The following is a 12,141-nucleotide window of genomic DNA, read 5'->3' on the forward strand; positions in this document are numbered from 1 at the left end:
GTAATGTATCTGGCCCCTAGTGTTGGTGGCCCCTAGTGTTGGTGGCCCCTGTGTTGGTGGCAGCCCCTGTGTTGGTGGCCCCTATGTTGGTGGCCCCATTATTTGGTGGCCCCTTGTGTTGGTGGCCCCTAGGGTTGGTGGCCCCTGTGTTGGTGGCCCCTAGTGTTGGTGGCCCCTGTGTTGGTGGCCCCTAGTGTTGGTGGCCCCTGTGTTGGTGGCCCCTAGTGTTGGTGGCCCCTAGTGTTGGTGGCCCCTAGTGTTGGTGGCCCCTAGTGTTGGTGGCCCCTAGTGTTGGTGGCCCCTGTGTTGGTGGCCCCTGTGTTGGTGGCCCCTGTGTTGGTGGCCCCTAGTGTTGGTGGCCCCTGTGTTGGTGGCCCCTAGTGTTGGTGGCCCCTGTGTTGGTGGCCCCTGTGTTGGTGGCCCCTAGTGTTGGTGGCCCCTGTGTTGGTGGCCCCTAGTGTTGGTGGCCCCTAGTGTTGGTGGCCCCTAGCGTTGGTGGCCCCTGTGTTGGTGGCCCCTGTGTTGGTGGCCCCTGTGTTGGTGGCCCCTGCTCTGTACCTTTTTCTTTTACTTGAGTAATATAATTATTGCTGTGTATTTATTTAAATAAGCTGATGCCTCCCCTGTTAGTCTGTAGATGGTAAAGAGGGTTAGATAATAAAACGTATAAAAACTTTTCTTTTTATTTAAAGGAAAATCTCAAGCTACTCACAGTGTTTATCTGCAGCTGCAACAATCCAGACAATTTAGAATCAGTCAGAAAATCTCCAATACTGATCACTATTGTCAGCATTCCCTCACATTAATGTGATCAGGCAGCATGTAATCATTTATACATTTATGTATTATTGTTCTCAACAGGTCCTCTTTAACATGGAAAATGTTTCTTATAGATGGAAAAAATCTGTTCAATATTCAGTCAATATTAGAGGTTTTTTATTTTGACTCTTCTCAGATATTTTCACTGGAAAATAGACATGAATTGGTAATATTCTGTGTTTTTGCAGTGTGCTGTGTTTGTCAGTGTCTTGCCTTTTAGCACTTAGCTGGTCTGTCTGAAACTTTTGGACGTAATTCTGCCAAATGAATCACCAAAGCAGCGGCGGACTTCCTGTGAACGCTTCCTTCTTCTTCTGTGGTTGGCAGCAGCGGCGGCGCCGGGCCGTCCTCCGGGCCGCGTGGAGAAAATTCCTCGTCATTCCTGTCTGGGAGAGTCTGCACTGCAAAAACACAGAATCTGCCAACGGGTTGAGTTTAGTTTCTACAGCAAACGTCTCAGTTCTCCTGAAAGAACCAAATAATTTACCAGCAGGATGGGAACTCGTTTTAAATGAATGATTATTGAACATTAATCAAGTTTCATTATTGTTTCTCTTTAACATGGAAAATGTTTCTTATAGATGGAAAAATCTGTTCAATATTCAGTCAATATTAGAGATTTTTTATTTTGACTCTTCTCAGATATTTCTGCTCTTCATGAATTGGTAATATTCTGAGTTTTTGCAGAACTGTGCTGTGTTTGGACTGCCTTTTAGCAATTTAGCTGGTCTGTCTGAAACTTGTTGATGTATTCTGCCAAATGAATAATGTAAAGTTCAGTGACTTAAACCGTGATGTCATTTAATTGGATGCTCCGATCCGCCGGTTCCAGCCTGGAGCTCAAAAATGATGGAGAATAAAAGAAACTTTCAGAAGGTTTTATGGTTTTCATTCCTTCATTCACTGTTTTCTGATTTACTCTGCAGCAGAGCAGTACTGAAATACCACTACAATACAAAAATGACAATAAATCCTTAAGAGAATAAATTCACTTCTGAGAATTCTCATTATTCTCAGATTTATTTTAGTTTTAAAACATTTTCTCAATATGGATTCTGCTCTTCAGAGAAACGTCTGAGTTTTGATGCAGAACTCGGTTTGGACTCAAACTAGAAATTTGTGTGCATCTCCATGGCAACGCTGTTGATGTAGGTTTCCTAAAGATGAATAATGTATTTTAAGTTCAGTGACTTAAAGTCACATGATTTTATTGTTTCACTTTAGCGATTAAGACAAAATATTTCCATAAAACAAGATGGAGGGAAACTTATTGGTGCTGAAAACGATGTTTTCTTTGCTCAGCTTCCTAACTGCTTTAGTCAAAAAAATATATTTTAAACTGCTACAAAAATGGGGATTTTCTCCTGAAATCCTTTTTGTGTTTAGCAGAGTTTAATGATCATTTAATGAGGATAAAAGAATCTCTGGGAGTTTTTCACCCGACTTCTGGAATATTAAAATCAAAGTAAAAGACCTGAAGAAAAACTCTGGAATATTTTCTACTTAAGTAAACCTCACTCTAAAAACGGATAGAAAGTGTTGATCTGCATTTAAACTGCAGCCTGAGGCCACATATGGCCCGCGGGCCGCAGTTTGGGCTTCCTCTAGGAGACGCTTTAAAAGCTGCAGATGCTTCGTTGGTTTCTGGCGGTCCACTTCACCACCAGGTGGCAGTATAGGCTCACTGAAGGACCAAGTCCACCTCGCTGCAGCATCTCCAGAGCATCAGGAGGAAATCCAAAGATGTTTGTAAAGAAATGCACTTCAGCTTAAGGAGGACCGGCCCCTCGGGGCCAAACTGCTGTGGCCCCTCGGGGCCAAACTGCTGTGGCCCCTCGGGGCCAAACTGCTGCTGCTGTGGCCCCTCGGGGCCAAACTGCTGTGGCCCCTCGGGGCCAAACTGCTGTGGCCCCTCGGGGCCAAACTGCTGTGGCCCCTCGGGGCCAAACTGCTGTGGCCCCTCGGGGCCAAACTGCTGTGGCCCCTCGGGGCCAAACTGCTGTGGCCCCTGGTTCAGAAGCCAGGAGCAGAGGCCTGTAGGAAGGTTCCGCCCTGATCGATAATCGAAGCGTGGACCCTGATTAATTGCTCCACCATGTTCCTTTTCTCCCACTGCTATGCTATATTATTGTTGTATTTGTTTATTCCATATAACTGTTTCTGGCTGTTTTCTCTTTCCTGCTCATCATTCTGAGGTTAGTTTTTGCACAACTGCTGTTTATTTCATGTTATCTTTACTTTCACTTCATACTAGGGGTTTAAAAGTTATTGTCAAACGTAAGGCAACTTTTCTTTATTGCAAGGAGCAAAAGGCAAATTAGAGAATTAGAAATCCTAATATCAGACAGTACTCCTGGTTCCACCCTTGTGGAAATGGACAGAGCTCTGGGCTGGATTACTGGCTAATCCCTCATAATCTGGTAAATGATATTTCAAGCTGTGAAATTTCAGCAGCTGCTCTAGCAGATCATTGTTCAGTCACCTGGTTTCTCTCTGAATAAATCTAATAGTAATCTGCTGAATAATCAACTTTCTGTTCAGAAGTCCTGACCCTCAGAGAGGATATTTCAGTAACGGATCTGTTGCCCTTAAATACGTTTAAATTTAATGTTAGGACGACAGCAATAAAGAGGCAAACATGCTTCAAAGCTGAGGAGACGGAAACAATCCCAACTTTTTAATCCTCTCTGTTCAAAATCAGTTTCATCGTCTGAAAGCCGGACGTTCAAATCTCAACTAGAGGACGGTCTGAATATTCATACATGTGAACTTCTGCTGATCCATTCCAGCTCTGAGGCGTCTGTAACCATCCATTACTGTAGAATCCGACGTTAAATATCTGGGAATATTGATCCTAAATCTATTAGAGGAGAGAAGGAAAAAATCAGGAAGGAAGGAAGAAATCCTTGATCCATCAGTAAATTAGAAAACCGACTGATAGTGGACGAACTCTTCTGTCCAGATTAATTTATCTATTTAATCTGCATCCATCCATCCATCCATCCATCCATCCATCCATCCATCCATCCATCCAACATCATCCATCCAACATCCATCCAACATCATCCATCCATCTCTACTCCATAATTAAGTTAAAAGTTATCAAGCTGTTTTTTCAAGCTGACCTCAGATCTGCTGCAGAAGAACCAACAGTTTGTTCTTTTGCCTGATTTATTATAATATCTGGTTTTATGGTTTTGTTCAGCAGGTTATTTTTCTCTGATAATTAAATCTCTCCTGTTTGAAGCTTTAATTTTTTACATTTTTTTTCTCATTTCTATTTTGTTACATAAATTCTTCAGCAGAACCATCAACAAATCCTGCTTAACTCGACCCACCATTATTCTGTTTTATGTGTTTCCTCTGCAACTAGAAAAGTCAAACAGTGTTTATAGAAAAGCTGATTTAAACAAATAGTAAAATAAAAACTAGATTTGATGTTTAAAAGCATCTAAATCTGGCAGCTTTGGATTGCGGGACGTTTCTGGAAACGAAGTGAGGCTGACTTCATACAGCTGCTTTCTAACCCTTCATCGGAACTCAGTAGTTTCCACGAAGAAAAGACAACCTGTGAATAAATCCTGTCAGCCTGAACTTCTTGGTTCCTTCAGATTTAGGAGAAGATTGATCCCTAAATCCCAGAGAAATGCAGGAAACGGGCGCAGCCTGAAAGTATGAAATCTTCCGCTGCATCCATCTCCTAAACATTCAGGCCATTATTTGGAGCTTTATCTACATTTAATGTCATCCTGCGTCTCCCTCCGTTTCAGTAACAGGTAATAAAGCGAGGCTCCCGGTGAGGAATGCGGCTCTGCGGGTCAGATGCTGCGCAGCGTCACGGCGCAGCGGTCAGGAACGTGTCACGTGATGTGCGCGGCGTCCCGGGAGCTGGACGTCTGGACAGCGTCCTGGGCAGCTCATTACTCCCCTCTGCGGCTGGCGGCCCTCCAGATCTGCATCTGCCTCCCTGCTGGCCGCGTGGCGACGCGCCGAGCCGCGCAGGCCGTCAGTGAGCGGAGCTCACATCTCATCTGTCTGCGGTTGGGAGTGAGCTGCGGTTCAGGACGTAATTATGGCAGAAAGTTAGTGAGCTGTGAATGAAGCGCCTGGAAACCATCTCAGCTTTAATTCTTGTTTTCTTATTTGCAGCCTGATAAGCTGGGGCTGCAGTTAGCATGAACAGCCGTCCGTTCCCGGCCGGTGCAGTGAGGCCCTCGGAGCCCCGCGCTGGGAGCAGCTGCAGACAGTCTGAGCTCATTCGTCAGTAATAGTTGTCACATGTTGGCAGCAGCAGCTCTGCAGTCATTAGCTGAAATAATCAGGCAGACGGAGCCGCAGGGACCCGGAGGTTCTGCGTTTCGTCCCGATCTGCTGGAGCCGTTGGGGCTCTGGAAACTTTCCACTTTTACCTGCTTCATCTTGAAGTAATCTGATTACTCTGACAGTTTCAGCTTCAACTTCTGAAAAGACAAAGCCGTTAAAAATGTGAAACTGCATTTAATTTGTTCCTTTCAATGACTACAGGGAACATATAAAACTGCAGAAATGTTCCCTGATATTTAAATTTTATAGGTCAGTTTTTGGTCATTTGTTCATGTGTTTCCTGTTAGAGTTGTTATGAGAGCCAGAGTGATTTACTTTCACAGGTGGAGCGTTACAGCTCTCACTGTAATAATTCTCTAGAGATATATAATCATTTCATACCTGCAATAATCTCTGATCCCAGAGCAGAAACTATGGCTCTGAAAACCTTCATAAATGATAAAGCAGCTTTTAGCAAAATCTGTAATCCAGTTTGTTTCAGGAAAACGAACCAAACGGTTTCAGTCTGGATTTTCTCATGAAATCCTGCCTGATAAGTTTAGGTATTAAAAACATGAACAGCATAACTTTACATATAGAGAATAATATAAAACTTCACTAACCCTCAGAAATGCTTCAATCTTTCAGTTAAAATATTTTATCCAACAAACTCACTAATGCAGTAAAACTCAACTGAACCAAGTAAAAATGAAAGATTTAATCAAACTAATAAACTTCCCAAAAGAGAACCAGTGAAAATGTTGGTTTTATAAAAATAAATCCAGTCATTCACTGACGGTTGAGAAACCAACTTTATTTGTTGTAAATTATTTACAAAGAAAAGCTCATGAAATAATAACATAAATAATGATTTATAATAATATTACATGAATGTGTGGACAGAATAATTTCATAATTACACATTTAAACAGTTCATAACTGCTGAGTGGAGTTGAACCCCCACCTTCTTCAAATCACACAAAATTGGTGTCAAACGTTTTCAGCAAAAATTGATGTTTATTTTGGGAAATGTTGAATCAGTTCACTGTAAATAAAACCTGGTTCCAACAGTCAAATTAAATTATTCATGTTCACAGATCCAGGATGAACTGATGTTCAGTGACCTTTGACGACCTCTAGAAACTTTTCTTTATATCTTTAAAAGTTTTTGCTGCACAAACATTTGACACCAATTTTTTTATTTTTTTTCCCCACCAGTGGGTCTTTTTGTGGCTCTAGTGTCCCTTATACCAGAGTAGACTGACAGGAAAGGGGGAAAGACATGCAGCAAATGTCGTCGGGTCCCGGAATCGAACCCGTGACGGCCGCGTCGAGGACTGGGGGCCTCCAAACGTGGGGCGCGCTAACCTCTACGCCACCGGAGCACGCCCCACGTTTGACACCAATTTTGTCTGATTTGTAGAAGGTGGGGGGGCGTCTGTTCGAATCCTCACCGCGCGCCGCTTTAATCCAACCGGTTTTAATCCAACTGTGTTAATCCAACCGGTTTTAATCCAACTGGTGTTTATCCAACTGGTTTTAATCCAACTGGTGTTAATCCAACTGGTTTTAATCCAACTGTGTTAATCCAACTGGTTTTAATCCAACTGGTGTTAATCCAACCGGTGTTAATCCAACCGGTGTTAATCCAACCGGTGTTAATCCAACCGGTGTTAATCCAACTGGTTTTAATCCAACTGGTTTTAATCCAACCGGTGTTAATCCACGTGTGTAATGGAGTAAATTAGGATTTGCTGATGAGACGCTTCAACGTGACGTTCGGCTCAAACCACCTGAGGATCGTCAGAATCTGGATTTTAAAGATTCTCCAGTCAGTTTTATGTTTTGGACCAACGTGACTCTTTTCCTATAAATCTGTGGCTCAATTTCAACATTTTCTATTCTTTGATAAAAGCCGGAAGGAGCTGGATCCATGCAGTGAGTGTTTTTTCCAAGTACGTTCCTCCATCATAAAGTGGATTTCTGACATTTCTCGGCGATGTTTGCCTGGCGGCAGCCTGCAGAAGCTGAGCCAGGATTTCCTCACAGCTGTTTGGCTTTTACTGGAAGATGACAGACGAGGACGAGGTTTTACCGCACAGATTTCTGCTGTCGTGCTTTGATGTCAAACTTCAATGCAGATAAACTGAGAAAATAGAAAATAGCATTTTTTTCTCTCTTTTGTGGCTCTAGTGTCCCTGAAATGACAGTAGACTGACAGGAAAGGTGGAGGGGGAAGACATGCGGTAAAAGTCGGTTGGGTCCGGGAATCGAACCGAGGACTGAAGGCCTCCAAATGTGGGTCTAGCCATCCCCTACGCCTCCACAGCACGCCCAGAAAAAAATCCTTTAAAAAGGATTAAATGATCCACCAGAATATTTTGATGATCCTAAAAGGAAATGTAAAATATCTGCTTTTATTTTCTGACTAGGAAGAAGAACTGTTCAAGATGTTTTTAATTAAAATCTGAAGAGTCAAAAAGCCTTTCTATTGATCTAAAGTGACGTCACTGGGTTTGGATCACACATCCGTAGTTAAAATGAAGAAAAATCAAACTTAGCTATGAGATGTCAAAATTACATTTTTAAATAAAAACTGTCCTCAAGAAACAAGAATACTCATAACCTTCACACAACGGTTTGATGATCAGATGATCAGAACCTCATAAGTACGAAAATGTGATGTTCTGCACAAATTCTGCTTTTTTAAAGCTGAAATTGAGGAAATAAAATTCGTAATAAGATTGTTTGGGGAAGCAGAGCTGCACCTAATCTTCCACCGTTAGCTAAAATAAAAACATCTTCTGGACGTCATCTGGACAACACCCAGTTTGGATCAAAGACCAGCGGTTTAAAGTTCCTGGGCAGAAAACATTTAAACGTTTTCAGCTCAGACACAAACATGTTGGGATTGTTTCCAGAAGACACTTCATGCTCAAATGAAAGGAAATCCCATCAAAGCTGCTCAGCATTTCGTTCAGCCGCTTCAGGATGGAAACAGATTCCTGGTGCTTCAGAAATGAGACTAGAGACCAACAAAACAAGGAAGTGAAGGCACGAACCAGTTCTTTTCTGCTGAGAACCAGTTCTTTTCTGCTGAGAACCAGTTCTTTTCTGCTGAGAACCAGTTCTTTTCTGCTGAGAACCAGTTCTTTTCTGCTGATTCTGACCACTTTTAAAGCAGTTGTTTTCTCCTCGGTTGATTCTCGATGACCAGCAGCTGATCTGAACCTCAGTTTTCAGCTGCAGTCTGTAACTGGACCAAATCCTCGCCGTCCTGATGTCCTGATGGCCGGCTTCGCCCTCACCATGCGCTTTCTGCCACCTAATATTCAGCTGGAAGGTTTTTTCTTCTTCTCCAGGAGAAAAGTCTCGGTTTCGTCGTCATTTGTCTGCAGAATTTCATGCACTTATCAGCTTTGATCTGCTCATGGTTATTTATGTTGTGGTTGTTTCTTAAATGCATCCTTGTGTTGTTTTGTAGCTCTTAAAAAGCAGTTCCTGTTTCTTCGAAGGCCCTGGCGTTTTGCTGTGGTTTAGCTGCTCTTTCTGGGTATTTCTGCCGTCGACTTGTGTGCGATTGATAGAAACGATGCCAGGAAATGCAGCTCTTAAATCAGACATGAAAAGGAGGATTTTTCCTCCCGTTTCTTCGTCAGCCATACCAAACTGCAGAAGTGTTCCCAGATTTTAACTTTCACATTTTAGACCCAGTTATTTCTACTTTCTTGTTAATCGCTGATGTTTTTCACTGCAGCTCATCGGTCAGAACCTGCTGCTCGGCGTTTTGCAGGACCAAATCAGCAGAAAAAGGAGCTGCTGCCTTTATTTGGACGCCGCCTCTCTGGATCAGCTCCAGTTTCCCAAAGGTTCACCAGTTATCACCCACACAGATCCCAGTGGTAGCTACTGGTCAGTAAAGGGACGACAGAATGAGTGACTGGAGCTGCATGGAGGAGAACTCAATAAATCCAACCACTCTGAACCGAATCTCCAGGTTTTCTCTCAGTATCATTTGCCCACAGCTTTAAATCTTTAAAAATTTCAGCAGCAGAAAATGGAAAACTCCAAAATGATTAGCTTAGAAGTGCAGCAGCTGCAGGAAATTGTTTCCAATCAGTTTAAGATGCAAACCTGTGAGCAGAGCAGAGAGGCGGGGGACGCTGGTCTGAAAGTTTCATGCCGTTGTTTTCAACATGTTCCTCACAGTGGGAAACATTCACATTGAGTTAGCGCTCAGCGTGGAGCGTGAGAGCGGAGAACACCCAGGTGGACGGCTCGGCTCGGCTCCGGTCCCGTAGCAGCAGGACCGGCGGCTGGAGCTGCATGGTGTTGACAGAAACGCCACATCCACTTTGACCCACAGAGAAAACAGACTACAAGGTGTGGAGAGTTAAAGGCAACGCTTCAGTGAATGTTTTCTAGGATCGGCTCCCGGAACATGAACTCTGAACCCTGCGGGTTCACACGGATAAATTTACTGCAGAAGCATAAATTATTTATGGTTGGTTTATTACCTCTGTTTAACCAGGAAGAAAAGACACTGACAAGCCTGTGCAGCATTTATTATGGCAGTTTATGGTACAAAAGCCTATTAGTTCTCTAATGCACTCCCTGGGAACCATTAAAGAAACTTTTATGAGCAGAGAACCATCTGGAGCCTTGGAAAAAAGTCTAATCATGCCTTCCTGCTTTCAAACGACTAAATGAAATGCACTCAATGTCTGGCATTTAGCTCTGCTAGATGGATGGAGAGCAGCGGGGGGGCGCTGTGTCGCCAGACCGTCAGGTCCTGCAAACACAAGAAACCCTCATAAAAGCACAGATGGGGTCAGTGTGACCAGGTCAGCAGAAAACGCTTGTTGGGTTCTGTAGTGGTGACTGTTTGCAAAACCAAACGTCCAATAAACGCTCCATGAAGGCTCTACTGAGGCACTGGGGTCACGTTTCTGTCCGCAGGCAGGAGGAGGTTCAACTGGTTGATTTATTTTCATATTTCAGTAAACAACCAGGCCCTGCACTTACAGAACCTGGACCGACCCACATTACTTCCTGTTTTAGAAAATAAATACAAAAAATAATAAAACAAAAAAATAAATTAAATCAACAATTATCAATCTACAAATAAACTCTGTAAATAATTTTAAAATATACATTTAAGAATAAACTAACAAAATTCAAAAGGATAAAGAATAAATGGCTCCAGTTGTCCCATCCGTTAAAACCACAGCAGCTTCAGGTGTCGGCATTTCAGCTCATGTTGGCTGATTAAAGGCCGGCAGCTTCTGAGGAGTTACCATGGCAACCAGATGAAAATAAGCAACACAACATGGCGGAGGGATCAAAATCAATGTGGTCCGCCTTAACCCGACTCCGGTCCGCCTTAACCCGACTCCGGACCGCCTTAACCCGACTCCGGACCGCCTTAACCCGACTCCGGTCCTCCTTAACCCGACTCCGGACCGCCTTAACCCGACTCCGGTCCGCCTTAACCCGACTCCGGTCCGCTTTAGGTGTGAACGCTAATTGACCTCTGACCTCTGGTCTTCCAAACCTCGGTTTGGGTTTTGTTGAAGTGAACTTTGTTTTGGTTTAAATGTGAAAGTCAAGCAGACCCTACAGCTCAGGGCATTCTGGGTAAATCCAACCAAAGCTAACATGCTAGCCTAGCGCTAGCAGCAGAAATGTCTCCTGGTCTTCAGCCAAAGACTAAAGAGAAATCCTCCAACACTAAAATCTGACGCCTCCATCTTGTTTCCATCTGGCGAAGAAGGAAGTTGCTCTCAGAGGTTTTTGTGTGGTTTCCTTCAGTGGTTCTTGGTGCATCGCCCCCACAGGCCAGGAGGGGAACAGATTAGACTGATTCTTAAACATCACAGAACATTGAATTACAGTGGCAGTGAATCAATAAAACAGCTTCTGTTTTGGTTTGACTGTTATGGTAAGAAACTAATAACAGTTGGTTTAAACGCAGTTTTGGGTGAAATGAACGTTTCCTCGCTACTCCATGTCAGTCTGGTCTCTTCATAACCTGCAGAACCTCAAAAATGCTGCAGGTTTTATTTCTGTGTTCAGGGATTTGCTTTTTATGACGTTACATTCCACATTGACACATCTGAAGGTCAGATTGTTTCGGCCTGTCCTTCCTAAAAACCCTCTAATCCATATTTATTCATACGTGCAGGACGGGTTCTGGCTCTGTTGAGGACGGGTTCTGGCTCTGTCGTAGCTTTGCATAAAGTTTACTCTAATGCTTCGTAAATCTGATCAACTCTGACGCCAAGTTTGGAGCTTTAAATCCATCAGGAAATAAAAAGTGAGTTTTATATATGGGTTTCTATAAAACTAGCAGTGCTGGTTTTAAATCACAGCCCGGTTCTGCTACCAGAACCAGAGAGCCGTTCTGATTGGTCCGTTTCATCTGAAGGCCCCAAACGACCGAACATATCAGGACTGTCTGCTGCCGTGGGGCTTCTTGGGTTTTTCCTGGACGCGACTTCATTCTGGCCTTTCTGGCGCTTGAAGAGGTAACGTGAGATTCAGAGAACAGATCAGATTCCTGGGTCAAAGGTCAAGGCCGCAGCTCCTGTCTGTTCTTTCAAGAGGGAAGGAGGGTTCCTGTTGGTTGTTTTTCCCAGTTACGTTAACATGAGGATGGAAGAAGGACGACTCCTCTGGGAGCAGCTTCTCTACAGATTCAACATTTCTGTCACATGCATCATCCGACAGTCGGGTTCAGAAACCGGACAAAAATATGTCTAACCTAAACTTCTGGAAAGAAAACGTCTTTTCTGCAACATGCTTGGCATTTCAGAGAAAACCAGGAATCTCATCAGAGTTTCCTCCAGTTAATAGAGGCTTAAACTTAAAATGGATCCTTTCTCACGGCTTCAGTCCAGGAAGGCCAAGAAAAAACGCCAGAGATGATAAAACACAGAGACCTCACATGACCTCACACGACCTCACATGACCTCACACGACCTCACACGACCTCACACGACCTCACATGACCTCACACGA

Source organism: Gambusia affinis, linkage group LG07 (genome assembly GCF_019740435.1).
Source record: "Gambusia affinis linkage group LG07, SWU_Gaff_1.0, whole genome shotgun sequence".
Taxonomy (NCBI): domain Eukaryota; kingdom Metazoa; phylum Chordata; class Actinopteri; order Cyprinodontiformes; family Poeciliidae; genus Gambusia; species Gambusia affinis.